At 36.9% G+C, this 6,495-nt stretch overlaps 1 long non-coding RNA gene across 1 annotated transcript in view; it reads left to right on the top strand.

Moving 5' to 3' along the window:
* Nucleotides 1–255: 255 nt before the first annotated feature.
* LOC138161682 (uncharacterized) overlaps nt 256–6,495 on the top strand; it is a 166,816-nt gene continuing 160,576 nt past the window's right edge. Inside the window, exon 1 of the long non-coding RNA XR_011168428.1 lies at nt 256–777. This is a non-coding gene — a long non-coding RNA (uncharacterized lncRNA). The remainder of the gene's footprint in view (nt 778–6,495) is intronic.

Here is a 6,495-nt window from a genome sequence, read left to right as displayed (position 1 = left end):
TTCCAGTCACTGTGCTAAGTACTGGGAATACAGACAAAAGTGAAATGGGTGGCTTAACCCATCCTTGACATGAAGACCGTGCAAAAGAGAAGCCCCCAGATTTTTTTTTCCACATTTGGACACTGCTACTGGTTGGTAACATTCAAATTCGGGATTGGGGAAAGGAAACCTGGCCAGAGAGGATGTTTGTCAATTCTGCATGGTAGAACCTGCGTGCCTTTTTGGTAAGAGTCATTGAGAGCTGAGAATCCTGTTCTGGAAGGTCTATCTACCCAGTGACTCTAGTCCACTGCATCCTAACAGCCTTGTAACCTATAGAGCTGCAGATAACTAGGATTTAGATGCACAGATTAGATATAATTTCAGTTGAGACTCGTCCATTAACTGCAACACTAACCACCACCACCCCCTGACACACACACCCCATGCAGATCTTCAGGAGCAAAGTGTTCCTTCTGCCAGCAGTTTTTCGCTGAGCTCCTGTCTCTGGTTGTCTGCATGCTGTTTCTCATTTATTGGTTCTTGGACAAAGTCGACTCATCCCCCTATAAAGGACTGGTTGCCCAAAGGGTACCAACCCAAATGCCACTGGTTCATTCAGCTTTGACACTTCTCAGTGTGATCCTAACTGCCTCTTTTTAAAACAAGTAGGCAAGGGGAAAAAGCTCAAGGGACTTTCTTCTATTCATTTCTATAATAGTTTTCTTGCCACAGGAGGCATAAGAAGATTTGTACAGCCTGCTTTCTTTTCATTAACAGCAAGTGCAATGCTGTTGGGTAAGTTAAATGTGCCTTGCACATTTAAAGATATAAAAATGAAAAGGGCAAGAATTTTAAGAATAGATATTTTTTCTTAATCCTTTAAAATTCTCATCTTACAAATTTCCTTACAAGGCAGATAAAGCAGCAACAACCTATATGTTATTCATATACGTGTGTGTATATTTATATACACAGAGACATATATATGCACAGAGAGACAGAGGTGTCTAAAAGCAAGGAATTCAAATCTAACTTTATTCTGTTTGTTGAATGCAATATTATGCTCTACTGACTTTTTGGCATGAGTATGTTAAAATTCTCGTTATTAGACTGACAAGGAAAGCTGATTGAATTTTCAACACAATCATTGAGCCTGTCATGGAATATAACAATATTTAATGGTTTCTTTGTATTTTCATATGCAACCACAAATGTACCAGTCTCTCGGAGGCTGAGTTTGGCTGTCCCATTACATTAACCTGCCAGAGCTAAATTATCATAAGCAGTACTGATTTTTTTTTCCTCTCTCATTCTCTGGAATAAGACCATCACAGAGAATCTGTGATTCTCACTGAAGGAAGGAGAGAAATGATCTTTTTATTTTACAAACTCATATATTCTACAGACTAGTGCAACCAGTTTTAGAGAGATTGTGTGTTTAAATGAATAGAGGGGAATGATAAGGGCCACTTATGAATTAGAGTTCTTGATAAAATGTGTAATTTCCTTGCTATGATTACATTTGTTTTCTTCTTTGAATATTGATTCTTTTTTCCTGCTGTTGGTCATTGTTTCTGCACAATTTCAGAGTTTATCATATGTATTGGTTACTAGCTAGTATATATGCAATGAAGTTTTATGAAATGATTAGTAGTATATTTTTTCAAGTAATTGTTGATCACTGGGAATGGAGCCATAGGGAACGTCCTGATGTTATTCACAGAGGAAGGAGGAAAAGGTTTATATGGTCCTCTTGATAAGCAATGATCTCATCAGTTCATTGTTGATGGATGGATACACAGGAATTTTGTATCCCTGTGCCATACAGATTTGGAAGGAATTCATTAGAATCATCTTTAAAAAAATGTAGCACAGAATCAACAAACATTTAGTAAGTTCTGACTCTCTCTGTGTGTGGATGTGTATCATGTGTTTAATACTTTGTTTCTTAGTTCCTCTGGGATATTAATTTCTCCACACAATCTTTGATAGATTATCTGGGAAAAAATAAATAGTATCTTGAAAATAAGACTGATAACATGACATTCACCATTTTGTGCAATCATCTTTTTTTTTTAACTTAGTATCAGGACAAATGATCTGTAGATCTTCTGCTTGTGATTAAGGATTTACCAAAAAAAAGTCAAGACTTTCAGGTTTTAAAGGATCATGAATTGTAATATAATCTCTCCCCTTTCCCCCAAAGTTTTATTTTTCTTTCATGACAATCTTTGATAGTGAGTTGACATTTTGAAATATCAAGGCAGAGAATAACCATTGATACAGCTGTCTGACTTACCCTGATTCCTTATTATAGCCACCCTGTTTCCACAGGCCATACTTCTGTCAACAGCACTTCATCACTGATGCCCCAATTGCCCATATATGCATGGAAGCTTGAAGGGCTGCCAGCTGAGTGCTCAATAAATCAAGGAGCAAATTATGGTGCTTGCTTAGGCAGGGTTTGGATTGTGCTGCATCCACATGGCTGCAGACTATTAACCAAAGTTAGTAAGTCCCTAAACAATGCATTAGTGGGAAGATGATTCCCTGTGATCTATTTGTGTCATATTTTATAGGGTAGGAAAATAACTTGCTGGAAACCTGAACGTGGCTCCCAGCCTTAAAGAGCCCCTTCCTTTCATGTGTTTGGCCCTCTAGAGGAGAAAGGACTGGTCTCACTCTCTTACTCAGACTACTTCTTTGAAAAAAATTTCTGAATCTAGTTGAGTCCCTGATTCATGACTTTGAATGTTAACAATTTATTTGACATTTTCACCTTTGTGACCTCTCGTGGATATTCCTGTAGACACTACCAGCATTCATGCAAGCCATCATCATCTCACACTTGGAACACTGCAATAGCCTGGGGCTGGGTCTGCCTGCCTCAAGTCTCTCTCCACTCTAATCCATCCTGCACTCCGCCACCAAAGTGATTTTTCTAGAGTGTGGATTTCATCATCACACTCTCTACTCAAAGAACTCCATTGTCTCCCTATAGCTTCCAGGATAGAAAACAGACTGCTCTGCTTGACGTTCAAAGGCCTTGTTGCCTGCCTCCCTCCTCCCTTTTCATTCTTCTTATACCTAACTCTCTTACAGCTACTCTTTCATTCAGTGGCATCGGCCTCCTGGTTTCTCCTCAAACAAAACACTCCATCTCTCAGCTCCAGATATTTTCTCTGGCTTTCCCCCCAGTCCATTTACTAACCTCTCTGACTTCCACTATTTTCCAATTCAAATACCATCTTTTACTGGAGACTTTCCCTAACCCCTCTTAATTCTTGGGCCTTTGCTCTGTTAATCAATTCCTATCCTATATAAAGTTTACTTTGTATTTGTATTTGTCTGCATGTTTTCTCCAAAATTAGATGGTTCGTTCCTTGAGGGCAAACTATGCCTTTTGCCTTTTTGTATCCCCAGGGCGTGTTCATGTTTGTTTTTTTCAGCAGTATCTGACTCTTCACTCAGCTGATAAGTGTCTGAGTGAACTTATGTCTTCCTGATTCCAGACTCAGCCCTCTCACCACTGAGGCATCTACCTGCCTCAGTACTTAGCATTGTAATAAAAAGGTGTTTTTTTTTTATCGATTAGTTGATTTTAGGAAAAAAGCAATTCTTTCATTAGCCTTTCCTCTTGACAAATAATTCATCAACAATTCAAAACAATGCATCAATCCCTAATCCCAAAGTTTGTTATTTTGTCTTTTTTAAAATGTTATTTACTATTGAGGGGAAGAGTTCTGGATCTGTGTGATTTTATCAATACTAGATTCCAATATGGAAACTCCTTTCACATGTGAAATAAATTGCCTAGGATAGACTAAGAATATAGCAAATGCTCAATCTATCAATCTCTCTCTGTCTCTGTCGCTCTCTGTGTCTCTCTGTCTCTCATTCTCTCTGTCCCTCTGTCTCTGTGTCTCTGTCTCCATCTCCATCCTGCTATTCATTCATCTGTCCACCTATACTGATATAGCTCCTTTGTAACTTAAAATCTGGGAAAATTTTAAATATCAAGTAACTTTCCCAAAGATCTCCAGATAGTAAGTTTCATAGGGAGTGCTTGAACACTGATCTTGCTGACTCTAAGGATAAAGTTTTTTAGACTTTCTATTGCCTACATCAGCAGTGAGAAGCTCAGATAGAAACAGAGGAGGTTGAACTGTACATAAAGATCCCTGCAGACTAAATTGTGACTTAGAAAATCCAACATTAATGTCATCTATGTCCTATTATATTTTACTTATTTTGTTAAATATTTCCCAATTTCATTTTAATCTGCTTCAGGCTGCATTTGGGATTGTTGTGGGCCATGCAGACCTCCAGGAGACAGGTTTGCCACCTTTGCCCCACAGTCTGCTGTTTCTTCATTGGTATTCATGATACTGTACATTAATAATCTTTTAATATAAATATACATATATATTTATATGTTCATATACTGAACAAAATGCCAAGCCTTTCAAAGCACGATCAAACTTTCTAAATTGAGACAATTTAGGCAGGGTTTTTCTGGGTAATTGGATTCTATTGGGCCCCTTCCCAGTTCTCTATGTCTGAAAGAATAGAGTTGGCATAAGGGAATGAATTGATCTTTTTAGTTATTTTAGGAGATTTGGAGATGGGCACTTCTAGGGACAAAGAAGAGCCTGTGGCCACATATGTGTCATTATGCTCATACATTTGCACATGTAAATTTGTTTATGAGAGGTAATGGATGTGGTAGAATGGATAGAGAGCTGACCTCAGGCAGGAAGCCCAGGGTTCATATCCCATCAGTGATCCATCCTGGCTATGGGATCATGGGTAAATCAGTGCTTTAGGCCAGTGCTTTCAAACTCAAATAGAAACCGAATCTTGCCTGTATATTTACTTTTAAAACCGCAAAAATAAAACAAAACAAAATGGAACTAAAACAAAACCTGTGATATGCATACTGTTCCATTTTTATTTATTTAAAAAGGTTTCCCAATTAAATTGTAATCCTGTTCTTACTACAGGGTCACATGGCATTTTTGACCCCTCTGTTCTAGCCAACTCTCTAAGGATACAAGTTGCAGAGGAAATGCCGACTTGCATTAGTAGAGGGTGTTTCCACATGTTAGAGTCTTCTGTACCAATGAAAACACATTTTAAGTCCCTATTCCTAGATCTGTATGTATTCATGTATGTATGTGCAGGTTCTTCAGGTATGCATTTGTACACATATATATATTTATACATGTCTGTGTCTGTGTGTAAATAAAAATTCATTCAACATATCTGTATCTATACATTGTGTATATGTACACATGCTTGTATATAAATATGTGCATATGTATATATGTACACACATATATACTATACATGTATATACACATACATATGTATACGCATACCTATACAAATTTTGTATATATGTATATCTGTATCTAAATATCTATATCTATATATTTATCTATCTATCTATCTATCAACTCTGGCCAAAGTATTATTTGATATAAGGGAAAAAATGAAACAAAACAAAAACATAACCTCCAACTATCTCAAAGTGAAATGGGCTTTCATTAGAGATAGTGACATAAACATCACAGGAGGCTGTTTAAAAAGTTAGATGGACATTAGTCATGTTGAAGAGGGGATTCTTGTTCATGGGTAGGTAGGATTACTTGACTTCTGTGGCCCCTTCTAGCTCCAAGACCCTGTGACTAATTTTGTTGTGTTCAATAAAGTTGTCATGTGTTTTGGGGTACTCAATTGCAAATGCATTGATTTGTTAGAAAAATTAAAGATGATATAAGAACCAACATTGAGAATATGAGAAGTATGCTAGAATGCCAGAGTAATCCTTCTTTCTAATACCTTAAAACTAAGGTGAAAATGAGTATAGAAAATCACTGTGTACATGACTCTCCAGTATGATGAGCTTTAAAAGGGGAGGCATTGGGGTGGTGGTGGAAGAAGATTTTCACATTCAAATTGTAAGAATGAAGTAAATCTCTTATGTAATAGTTGTGCTCCCAAAATGTGAAAAGTCATTTAAAATAATATAGTCATTATTTCACATTGAATTAGATCATGACTGTATTATAAATTCAGAGATGGTTTATCTTTATTTCTGATTAATTTTTAAAATTTGCTTCTAATTCTATAGTTAAGTGTCTGGACATCAACTTCTCACTTAAGACATTAACTATATGGAGGAACATACAATCACATACATACAGACTAAGAGAAATTCATGTTAAGACAATTAAAATAAGATGAGAAATGTAACATGTGGAAGGTGTCCTAAGAGTCAGAAAGACCTGGGATCCCATGTGACATGTACTATCTGTGTGATCCTGTGATGGTGCTTCATCTTTCAGTGTTCTTGGAAGCTCTCTAACACTAAGTTGCAAAGAAGGTGACAAACAAAATTGGTAGAGGGAGATTCCTCATTTGGGAGTTCTCTATACCAATGAAATGACACATCCAGCCCCTATTCTCCATAGCAAAATGAATAATCCTTTTGTGATTTAAGTGACTACT

This window comes from Petaurus breviceps, unplaced genomic scaffold (genome assembly GCF_028583685.1).
Source record: "Petaurus breviceps papuanus isolate PSGF00001 unplaced genomic scaffold, PetGlider_PUasm1.0 185, whole genome shotgun sequence".
NCBI classification, from domain to species: Eukaryota; Metazoa; Chordata; class Mammalia; order Diprotodontia; family Petauridae; genus Petaurus; species Petaurus breviceps.
The sequence above is the reverse complement of the archived record's forward strand: the minus strand, read 5'-3'. Positions and strand labels throughout refer to the sequence as shown.